Consider the following 12,194-nt stretch of genomic DNA (forward strand, 5'->3'; position numbering starts at 1 on the left):
TCAATAAATATGAGTGATTGCAAATAGGGATCAAATACCTCTTCTCACCTCCCAGTTCCACTGGGAGCCCTTTGTGGGCCAGGTACCGTGTCCGACCTGACTACTGTGTACCGACCCCAGCGCTTAGTATAGTGTCTGGCGGGCATTAAGTGCTTAACCAGTACCATTATTAATTAGGAACTAACTGTCTATTATCCGAAAAATCGCCAATCCCTGTTGGAAATACTTGGGGAATGCTAGTCCTAGCCCTCTACCCCGGAACCCTGAGAGTATGTTAAGATGCAGTTCCCTCGAAGACCCAAGCTAAGTGGGGAATCTTTCCTCCTAACGACTCTATGAAAAACCCCACTGGGCTCCCCAGGTGCATGGGAGCTCTCGAGGCCACCCTGCCATAGCACGGTCTCTGCCTTGCTATCGCACCTTTGGGGAACTTAAAAGCTGAAGTACTTCAAGCACACACGGCTTCTGCGTCCAGTGCATATTTCAACACTTCCTCTGCCCGTCCTACTAGTTTTATAGGTGTAGCTCAGAGAAACTCTGTAAAACTCTGGGCGTATTTGGTGCACCGGATTTTCTTCCTCGTGCTAGGCCCCGAACCTGCAAACAAAACGTCTTTCCTGAGGGTAATTCTTTGTAAAATAGTTATTTCCCTGGGCTTGTCAGAAAAGAACATGTGGCCCAGCACGGTGTTCACTGCCGCGAGCCGGGTAGATTCTCATAAAGGCCACTCTGCTAATGCTAATGCTTGTAAGTTGCACACTGCTGTGTTTTAATTGATGGTGAAAAGGAGGAAAACGATTTAACAATGCCCGATATTACCTGAATCGGCGTCAAATTGTTAGATCAGAAACCAGGCTTCTTGGCTCTGAGGCCCACCTTGTAGACTGGCTAATGAGAGTATTTAAATACACGGTAAATAAGAAAAGCGCAAAACCTTCGATGGCACCATAGAATCAGGTCTGAGATTTTTCAGGATGCTTTCCTGAAAGACTCTTCTTTTTGTCCTGTATACAAGGAGAAAAGAATTCTACAAAACTAGCACAGCAGGAGAAATATCAGTGCTACCCTCTTCCTCCTTCCCCCATCCCCTGATCCTTAAGAATGCCTCTCTAGTGGGAGGAGAGTTCAATCAACATTCTTTATTCACCCTTAGCTTCTCCGATGAAATTGTCAACTGTGATTGACATCTTCGAGATGTAGGCAGCTGCCTTGGAGGACTGGAATAGTACAGTGGTCTGCACGCAGTAAGCGCACAATAAATAGATAGAATTGATTGATTGACTGATCGGAATGGAATGCTCATCCTGCATTTCAAGAACCTCATTGCCCGTTACTTACCAAACTGAGAAGTTTATTCAGTCGCTAGAAGAGATGTGATGAACCGGTAGCCCGCGTTAGACTGCTGCTCTGGGGTCAATCGGGAAACACAGCAAGGGTTGGTGCTCTGCCTTCAACGAAGACTTCAGAGATGTTCTGTGAGGAAAAGAATTGTTTTTGTTATGGCGTTTGTTAAACGCTTACTCTGTGCCAGGCACTGTACTAAGCGCTGGGGTAGAGAGGAGATAATCAGGTTGGATATAGTTTCATAAGGGCCACGCCCTGGAAAGGGAAAGCAGAAAATAGTGACCATGCAGATTTCTTAGAGTGAACAATATTCTCTTTGGGAAAGAAACAATATTATTTCTCTGCCCTCTTTTGATTGTTATTGGAGATCACTAAAGAGAAATGTGGCTTCCTTCTATGTTTGTCCTGCTGCAGAATTAAAATTCTGAAAGCTACTGACATGAAATGGAAAACACCGGTATTTTTTTAATAGCATTTATTAAGCACTTACTAGGTGTCAGGCACTGTACTAAGCGCTGGGGTAGATCAACTTGATCAAGTTATTGATATAATGATCAGTATCGATATAAAAAATGGGCCTATGTACTTAATTCCGTCTGTTCGGTTTCAGAGAGTACTTCTTTAGTTGAATACTTTATGCTTTGCCTGGAGGAAATGTCCTTGCTGTATCTATGTTTGGGAGGACCGATTAAATGTAACCTTGAGAAGCAGCGTGGCTCAGTGGAAAGAGCCCGGGCTTGGGAGTCAGAGGTCATGGGTTCGAATCCCAGCTCTGCCACTTGGCCAGCTGTGCGACTGTGGGCAAGTCACTTCACTTCTCTGGGCCTCAGTTACCTCATCTGGAAAATGGAGATTCAAACTGTGAGCCCCACGTGGGACAACCTGATCACCCTGTATCTACCCCAGCGCTTAGAACGGTGCTCTGCACATAGTAAGCGCTTAACAGATACCACCATTATTATTCAGTCCTCATAAGATACCACTGCTCCTATTCTGAGTCTTAGCCCTAATGTCGCTCCTTGGATTTAGTTACAACTTTATGAGGCCCAGCTTTCTACCTCAGTTTAGGACTGGCAGCATAATCTTCCAGTTTTATACAGTAATTGTCATCGATTGGGCTTTATATGAATAAGTTGGTGCTCTGATAACCTCTCTCCCTCTTTATTAAGCCGTAATGCTTTCACACCTCCTACCAGCCTGCCAGAGGGCCTTTGGCCTCACAATAGTTCCCTCTTTCTTAATGTCAGTGAATTTCCCACTCTTTTGGGGTATTCCGAGGAGTTTTCTCTGGGAGGTGGTTTCGCGGTCGAGGACAGGTAAGGCAGACCGACTGACCCAGAAGTAAAAACAGGAAGAAGAAGCTGTGAAGCGGAGCCGGAACCTGCTGAAAGAGTCAGAGGTTCGGGAAATGGGAGAGCCCACTCTGGGGGCGAAGGTAGGACAATTATCCTTGGGTTTGGCAGTTTCCGATTGCTTTTGAGTTTGCAGAGAGCCCAGGTAGCGGTAGTATTTATGGACTCTTTACCGCGCGCAAAGCACCGTATCGAGTGCTGGAAAAGAAAAGCGTGAACAGGGAAGAGGCCTTTCCCGAGACGTACCCTTGAGGAGCACTTTCTCCGTTTATTGGTCATATGTCGAAGATAAAGCAGCGGGAAAGCAAAACGGAAAAATAAAGTGTTTGCCACGGAACACGCTTTCAATCATTAATACAGCGGCCACGGAAATCAGCCCAGGCCAAGGGTCTGAAAGGAATGATGCCGTGAGGGAAGGAAGACTCTTATCAAAATGGAAAACATGCCGCACGGCAATGGTTCTGTACTTTTACAGCCTTCTGATGGTTGGGGCCACCAGGGACGTCAGTGATAGAAAGTCCACAGAAAAGACTGGTGAACATTTCAGGGGACCTAAGGGTTTTAGTTTTTAAACTTATCAGGAAATGCTGCATAAATGTAAAGGTAGAGAGTTCAGGGGGTGGTCTTCTCACACCCGGTCTATTTCCTTTAACGTCGATTGTGGATAACGATGGTATTTGTTGAGCGCTTACTATGTGCCAAGCACTGTTCTAAGCGCTGGGGTAGATACAAGGTAATCAGGTTGTCCCACCTGGGTCTTCATCCCCCATTCTACAGACGAGGTAACTGAGGCACAGAGAAGTTAGGTGACTTGCCCAAAGTCACACAGCTAACAAGTGGCAGAACCGGGATTAGAATCCACGACCTCTGACTCCCAAGCCTGGGCTCTTTCCACTAAGCCACGCTGCTAGTTCCTATTAGGAACTTTTCAAAACCAAAATTAACCACGGCCTAGTGGACAGAGCATGGGCCTGGGAATCAGAAGGACCTGGGTTCTAATCCCAGCTCAGCCACTGGTCTGCTGTGGGACCTTGGGCAAGGCACTTCACTTCTCTGGGCCTCAGTTACCTCATCTGTAAAATGGGGATAAGGACTGGGAGCTCCAGGTGGGACATGGACTGTGTCCAACCTGATGAGCTTCTATCTACCCCAGTGCTTAGTATAGTCCCTGACACATATTAAGCGCTTAAAAGTCATCGCTATGTTTCCAGATCTTCTACGCTCTTGTGATATTTCCTGCAGGGACAAAATAGATCACTCAGGTTGTACAACCAGACTGTTCTTCATTTCCTTGGGTTTTTTTGGTTTTTTTTTTTTCCTACTTCAATACAGCACTGAAGTTCTGACCTATTGCATTCAGTGCAAAGGAAAATGTTATGCAAAACACTTTATGCAATATAGGAAAACATTTGTGTAAGAAATTTAAATAATGTAATTGGACCTAGATAATGAGAGGTACCATTCTGTGCCGAATGCAAGCAGGTGGCAAAGTTTAAGAGGCAATTTAGCTCTCCATTCTGGGATGCAGAAAACAGCATACTCACCGAGCAAGGAAAAGGAGAAAATAAGTCTTAGTTTTACAGTATGATATTGAGTTATTTCGCCTGGTGCTAAAGTAGTAATGAGCCCAATTCTGCCTTCCGTAGAGGTCCGTTAGCAAGCCTGCCTATGCGACTACTCGAGAGCTTAACTCATACCGAGCAAGGAAAAGGAGAAAATAAGTCTTAGTTTTACAGTATGATATTGAGTTATTTCACCTGGTGCTAAAGTAGTAATGAGCCCAATTCTGCCTTCCGTAGAGGTCCGTTAGCAAGCCTGCCTATGCGACTACTCGAGAGCTTAACTCTAGCCGGAAAAAGTGATACAGGATACAGATACAAAAGTGATACAGAGCTCCGCTCTGGAACGCAACTACATCACCCCAGAAGCCCACGGTGCTTGGACCACGTCCGGAATGCTGAACCCCCAATCTGGTACGCAGCGGCAACTTACCTACAATGACTCCCGCACACGGCTTCTCGGATAAACGCGTGAGATAAACATCTCCTCCAAGAGGCCTTCCCTGACTAAGCCCTCATTTCCTCTTCTCCCGATCTCTTCTGCATTGCCGTCGCACTGGGATTTGCTCCCCTTTATTCACCCCTCCCTCAGCCCCGCGGCACGTAGAGCCATGTCCATCATTTATTTATTTATTAACGTCTGCCTGTGAGCTCGCTGTGGGCCGGGAACGCGTCTACCGACTCCGTCATATTGTGCTCTCCCTAGCACCAGGCTCTGCACACGGTAAGCACTCAGTAGACGTGATTGATTAGTTGAGAACTTGGTCTCCAAGGGCCATGGAAGCCACCAGCTTCTTAGCCAGCGATGGTCCGCTCGGTCCAAAGAGAGAATATAGAGGGAGGGTTCAGAATAAGTGTTGTTCCTTCTGGGCTCTGAAGGACAGGTCGGTATTGTACTCCCCTGAGCGCTTAGTACAGCGCTCCACATAGAGTAAGCATTCAGTAAATACTATTGATGACGATGATGATAAAAGCTCTCGTAATATCCCTGCTAGATTACTGTGTCAGCCTTCTCTCTGATCTCCCTTCCTCCTCTCTCTCCCCGCTCCAGTCTATTCTTCACTCCGCTGCCCGGCTCATCTTCCTGCAGAAACGCTCTGGGCGTGTCACTCCCCTTCTTAAAAACCTCCAGTGGTTGCCTATCGACCTCTGCACAAAACAGAAACTTCTCACTCTAGGCTTCATGGCTCTCCATCGCCTTGCCCCCTCCGACCTCTCCTCCCTTCTCTCTCTCTACTGCCCACCACGCACGCTCCGCTCCTCTGCCGCCCACCTCCTCACCGTCCCCCGTTCTCGCCTATCCTGCTGTCGACCCTGAGCCACGTCCTCCCGCGGTCCTGGAATGCCCTCCTCCTCACCTCTGCCAAACTAATTCTCTTCCCCTCTTCAAAACCCTACTTAAAGCTCACCTCCTCCAAGAGGCCTTCCCAGATTGAGCTCCCCTTTTCCCTCTGCCCCCTCTGCTCCCCCTTTACCCCCCTTCACCTCTCCTCAGCTAAACCCTCTTTTCCCCCCTTTCCCTCTGCTCCTCCCCCTCTCCCTTCCCATCCCCTCAGCACTGTACTCGGCCGCTCAACTGTATATATTTTCATTACCCTATTTATTTTGTTAATGAGATGTACATCACCTTGATTCTATTTATTTGCTATTGTTTTAATGAGATGTTCATCCCCTTGATTCTATTCATTGCTATTGTTCTTGTCTGTCCGTCTCCCCCGATTAGACCGTAAGCCCGTCAAAGGGCAGGGACTGTCTCTATCTGTTACAGATTTGTACATTCCAAGTGCTTAGTACAGTGCTCTGCACATAGTAAGCGCTCAATAAATACTATTGTTTGAATGAATGAATGAATAAAAGCCTGTGAGGGCCAGGCCCAACCTGGTCTGTGCATCCCGAGGTCCCAGGACTGTGGGCCTGGGTTGGGCTGCCCCTGAGCTGAACCCGGTTCAGGATCAGGAAGACCTAGAAAGCCACTTGGCTCTCTGGACTGTAAGTTCGTCGTGAGTGGGGAACATGTCTACCAACCTACGGCCCCCTCTGAAGTCAGAAAGGGAGTTTAATAATAATGTTGGTATTTGTTAAGCGCTTACTATGTGCAGAGCACTGTTCTAAGCGCTGGGGGAGATAGGGGGTCATCGGGTTATCCCACGTGAGGCTCACAGTCTTTATCCCCGTTTTACAGGTGAGGGAACTGAGGCCCAGAGAAGTGAAGTGACTTGCCCTCAGTCACACAGCTGCCAAGGGGCAGAGCCGGGATTCAAACTCTGACTCCCAAGCCCGGGCTCTTGCCACTGAGCCATGCTGCTTCTCTAAATATAATCATGTTGGTATTTGTTAAGCGTTTACTAAGTGCAGAGCACTGTTCTAAGCACTGGGGTAGATACAGGGCAATCAGGTTGTCCACGGGAGGCTCACAGTTAATCCCCATTTTACAGATGAGGTAACTGAGGCCCAGAGAAGTGAAGTGACTGGCCCACGGTCACACAGCTGACCAGGGGCAGGGCGGGGATTGGAACCCATGACCTCTGACTCCCAAGCCCGGGCTCTTGTCACTGAGCCACGCTGAGTTTAGGTCTGATGAGTGACCACTGTAACTGCATTTACAGCCTGGCGGTGAATGCGGCTGTCACGGATGTGTGGTTCTAATAGGGCATGATCTTGCTGCCCCAGATTCTTCCCCCACCGCTATGATTGTGAGGACACGTGGGCTTCTGGAAGCCCACTTCTATGAGCACATATTTCTGCTGCTGCTACTGGGCAGTGGCTGCGGCAACAGATAATAATAATGTTGGTATTTGTTAAGCGCTTACTATGTGCAGAGCACCGTTCTGAGCGCCGGGGGAGATATGGGGTAATCGGGTTGTCCCACGTGAGGCTCACAGTCTTCATCCCCATTTTACAGATGAGGTAACTGAGGCCCAGAGGAGTGAAGTGACTTGCCCACAGTCACACAGCTGAGAAAGGGCAGAGTCGGGATTCGAACCCCTGACCCCTGAGTCCCAAGCCCGGGCTCTTGCCATGGAGCCATGCTGCGTGCTTGTGAGAGTAGCTGCTGGAGGTGGAGAAGGGGAGGGGGAGAGGGCAGTCTGCTTGCCCGCTGTGTGAACTTGCGCAAGTCGCTTCACTTCTCTGGGCCTCATTTACCTCATCTGCAAAATGGGGATTGAGACTGTGAGTGCCGTGTGGGACAGGGACGGCGGCCAACCTGGTTAGCTTGTACCTGATCAGCTTGAGGCAAAGTAGTGCTTAACAAATACTGTTTAAAAGAAAATATTGATCACTCACATCCCACTTATTCGATTCCACTTATTGAGCTCTTACTGTGTGCAGAGCACTGTACTAAGCGCTTGGGAAAGTACAATCCAACAATGAACAGACACACTCTCTACCCACAACGAGCGCTGTGCTATTTAAATCAATAGATTTACACTTGTTTTCCACATGTTTATATTATAATAATAATGCTGGTATCTGTGAAGTGCTTACTATGTGCCAGGCACTGTTCTAAGCGCTGGGGTGGATACAAGGTAATCAGGTTGTCCCACGTGGGGCTCCCAGTCTTACTCCCCATTTTTCAGATGAGGGAACTGAGGCCCAGAGAAGTGAAGTGACTTGCCCAAAGTCACCCAGCTGACAAGTGGCGGATCCGGGACTAGAACCCGCGACTTCTGACTCCCCAGCCCGGGCTTCTTCCCCTAAGCCGTGCTGCTTCTCATCTCATTCACGCTTGGGAACTGTGTCCCACGGAACGTCCTGCAATTTGTTGTTATGCAAAACACTGCCGTTTCAAAAAAAAATAGATATATGTACCTACAGCGTGGCTCAGTGGAAAGAGCCCGGGCTTGGGAGTCAGAGGTCATGGGTTCGAATCCCGGCTCCGCACACACACGCAGCCGTCAGCTGTGTGACTGTGGGCAAGTCACTTCACTTCTCTGGGCCTCAGTTACCTCATCTGTAAAGTGGGGATGAAGACTGCGAGCCTCGCGTGGGACAATCTGATTACCCTGTGTCTACCCCAGCGCTCAGAACAGTGCTCTGCACATAGTAAGCGCTTAACAAATACCAACATTATTATTATTAACCAGAATACACTTGCATGCCCTAATGCTCCTGCTGATGACCACCATCTTTGGGAGCGGGTGGGATAGTACCATCTTTCTGATTACAGCATCCACTCACAGCACCTGGAGCTTGTGACTTCAGTTCGTTCAGGCAGTCTTATTTATTGAGCGCTTAGTCTGTACAGAGCACTGAACTAAGCACTTGGGAAAGTACCTCGTGTCCGCCCCCGGATAGTGAGCGCTTAACGGTTGCCATCGCTATTCTCACCACTATAAACAGTGACATTCCCTGCCCACAGTGAGCTTACAATCTGGAGGGATAAAATGGTATTTGTTAAGCGCTTACTACGTGTCAGGCCCTGTACTAAGCGCTGGGGTGGATACAAGCAAATCAGGTTAGACACAGTCCCAGTCCCACGTGGGGCTCACAGTCTCAATCCCCATTTTACGGATGAGCTGACTTTTCCTCATCTCCCACTCTCTTCTGAGTCGCCCTGCCTCACTCCCTGTGCTCTTCCCCCTCTCATTCATCCAATCGTATTTATTGAGCGCTTACTATGTGCAGAGCACTGTACTAAGCGCTTGGGATGTACAATTCGGCAACAGAAAGGGACAATCCCTGCCCAACGATGGGCTCGCAGTCTAAACAAGTCTCTCCCGGCCCCACAGCACTTAGGTACATATCTGTAATTTTATTTATTTGTAACGCTGTCTGTCTCCCCCCCCCCCGTCTAGACTGTGAACTCGTTGTGGGCGGGGATTACCTCTCTTTATTATTATATTGTGCTTTCCCAAGCGCTTAGTACAGTGCTCTGCACCTGGTAAGCGTTTAATACAAATCAATGAATGAATTTTTTTTACAGATGAGGTGACTGGGGCAGAGAGAAGTTAACTGACCTGCCCAAGGTCACACAGCAGACAAGTGGTGGAACTGGGACTAGAACTCTAATAATAATGTTGGTATTTGTTAAGCGCTTACTATGTGCCGAGCACTGTTCTAAGCGCTGGGGTAGACACAGGGGAATCAGGTTGTCCCACGTGGGGCTCACAGTCTTCATCCCCATTTTACAGATGAGGTAACTGAGGCACCGAGAAGTTAAGTGACTTGCCCAAAGTCACACAGCTAAGTGGCTGAGCCGGGATTCGAACCCTTGACCTCGGACTCCAAAGCCCGTGCTCTTTCCACTGAGCCACGCTGCTTCTCTAGACTCTAAGCCTGTGAGCAGGGACGATATCTGTCGTATTGTACTCTGCGTGGCTCAGTGGAAAGAGCCCGGGCTTGGGAGTCAGAGGTCATGGCTTTGAATCCTGGCTCTGCCACTTGTCAGCTGTCTGACCGTGGGCATGTCACTTCACTTCTCTGTGCCTGTTATCTCATCTGTAAAGTGGGGATTAAGACTGTGAGCCTCACGTGGGACAACCTGATTATCCTGTATCTCCCCCAGCGCTTAGAACAGTGCTCGGCACATAGTGAGCGCTAAACAAATACCAACATTATTATTAGTGCCGTATTCTGCGCACAGTAAGCCTCCCGTAAATGCCACTCACTTGAATTACAAGATCGCTCTTGCTGCTAAGCTTTTACCCATGCCTGTGTCTGATCAATTCAATGCGTGACTGACAATCCCTTCCATGTCGTGTCCACGTAAAGATAACACTTGGCTGCATTATTGCCTTTGTTTCTCACACCGCTTAATATGTTCTTTTCCTTTCTCCTCCTCGGCGGCACGATCTTCCCACAGCCTCTGCTTCGAGACACTTACCCCATGTTGGACATCCGAAAAACAAACAGATCTGCCTTCTGTTGCTTTCTCCCAGCTGTTCATTGCTATGCTAGAGCAGTTTGAGGTTTTGCTTCACTGTGTCTTTAAAGTGTTTTTCTCCCTCCCCACCAACCTTTTTCTATGATTAGTCCCTTCCAGCTCACCGTAAAGCAATCGTCTGGACATCTTGCCGTCAGCCATTCTCATCAAATGCCCTGCCCGGCAAGGTGTGATGTGACAAATATTCCTTTGATGCTGGTGGTTCCAAGACCTCGTTGTTCATGACCCTGACTTGCTACTTGATGTTAAGTATTGCACGTAGGTGACAGCGGTGGGACTGATTTTTTGCTTCATTGTGTCTTTAAATCATTTCTTCCATCTATCCTGCCTATGGCTCCTCTCTTTCAGCTTACCAGAGAACAGCTCGCAGGGTATCCCTTCGGGACTGCTCTAAAAATCATATGGGAGATGTCCGCGGTGGAGCTAAGTCTCACGTTCATAAAGAAGGTAGGACACTACAGCTGCCTTAGGTTCCTTCGGTTTGGACCGAATATTGATCAATCGGGGGTATTTACTGAGCTACTACCGTGGGCAGAATCCTCGGGAGATAAGACGGGAAGCAGAAGGCACTGTGCCTGCTTTCAAAGGGCCGCAAACGTAACGGGGAGACAGACAAATTATTTACGAACCGCGGTCACCGTAGCAGTGGCATTTACTGAGGTCCTATTGGGTGCAGCGCTCTGTACTAAGCACCCCGGAAAGTACAACACAGGCGTATCGCCTGCTCACCGCGAGCTTACGTTCTACCGGGGTGATACACATAGAAAGATTTGCAAATAATCAGAGTAGTTAACTGTACAACTGACCGAACACACACACGCTGAAGGAGGACGAGAAGTAATAGGTAGGAGGTGGAGGTTGTCGCTGGGCTGAGACTACTCGAAGACTCCAGGAGGCTTCTTGGAAGAGCAGGATTTGGGGAAGCGCTCGGCTCACGGGGAGAGCTGCGGCCTCCTGGATTACGACTGGGAAGGCTCTTCCCAGGCGGAGAAAAGGCGTGAGGGAGGGGACGGAGGCGGGAGAGTCAAGAGCGTGGTACACTTAGAAGGTTAGTTTGAGAGGAACAAAGAAGTGAGCTGCTGAGCAGTGGTGGAAGGGAGCTGGAAAAAAAAAAAGTAAGATGGGGAGAGTCGGGGGAGAGCGTTGAAGCCACTTGTGAGGATTTTTGTTTGATGCAGAGGGAAATGGGAAGGCAGTGAAGGTTTATGAGGAGTGGAGAGGTGCGTGCTAAGATGCAGGAGGAAGAAGGTGGCTTCAACAGGTCCCCGTCAGGATGACGCCAAGCTGGTGCCTCGTTCCCTATTTGAGCCTCCCAAAGGGCGAACCCTAACCTTCTCGATTTGGTTTACCGGCAGATTCGGGAGCTCTGCCGTCCTTCACAGCTCTCGCTGCAGCAGAGGCCTCAGCGAGGGCTGCATCTTCCCCCGTTGGTAGGCGAGCAGAGCGGCGTCCTGCTGGGCGGTAAGGGGACTTCCTTAAGGTTTCTTCTCCCTCCGATGAGGGCGGAGCCATCTCCTATCTTCGGTGGGGCTGGGGTGGGCCCACTCCCGCTCTCCAGGGGTGCCTAGAATTCGTTTGTCTGGTGTCACTCTGCAGAGCCTTGGATCTCTTCAATCTTGGCATCCCAACACCTTTTCCGTTCGAAAGGCCTAACCGGACAAGTGCTGGGTTGCCAAGCTTAAATGATGTAAGCTTCAGTAAGCATCCCTTCTGCATGGGTTATGAGGCTAAGAGTAATGATCATTACGGTATCTCTTAAGCATTTACCAGGTGCCAGGCACCGTACTAAGCACGGGGGTGGATACAGGCAAATCGGGTTGGACACAGTCCCTTTCCCATGTGAGGCTCCCGGTCTCACTTCCCATTTGACAGATGAGATAACTGAGGCACAGAGAAGGGAAGTGGCTTGTCCTAGGTCACAAGGGAGACAGGTGGCGGAGCGGGAATTAGAACCCATGACGTTCTAGGCCCGGGCTCCGTCCGCTCCTCGTCTCGGAGTCAGCAAACCAACGAGGCCGTTTTCTCCTGGGAGAACCCGTTGTCTCGAAGGTTGCC

The 12,194-nt window shown here is 49.1% G+C and overlaps 1 long non-coding RNA gene across 1 annotated transcript in view; it reads right to left on the minus strand.

Annotated features, from left to right (window-relative positions):
- The window catches only part of LOC114806438, an 82,601-nt gene that overhangs the window by 64,866 nt on the left and 5,541 nt on the right, over positions 1-12,194 (minus strand). The window contains exon 2 of the long non-coding RNA XR_003754473.1: positions 1,339-1,473. This is a non-coding gene — a long non-coding RNA (uncharacterized LOC114806438). The remainder of the gene's footprint in view (positions 1-1,338; positions 1,474-12,194) is intronic.

The sequence above is a fragment of the Ornithorhynchus anatinus genome, chromosome X1, assembly GCF_004115215.2.
Source record: "Ornithorhynchus anatinus isolate Pmale09 chromosome X1, mOrnAna1.pri.v4, whole genome shotgun sequence".
In the NCBI taxonomy this organism is placed as follows: domain Eukaryota; kingdom Metazoa; phylum Chordata; class Mammalia; order Monotremata; family Ornithorhynchidae; genus Ornithorhynchus; species Ornithorhynchus anatinus.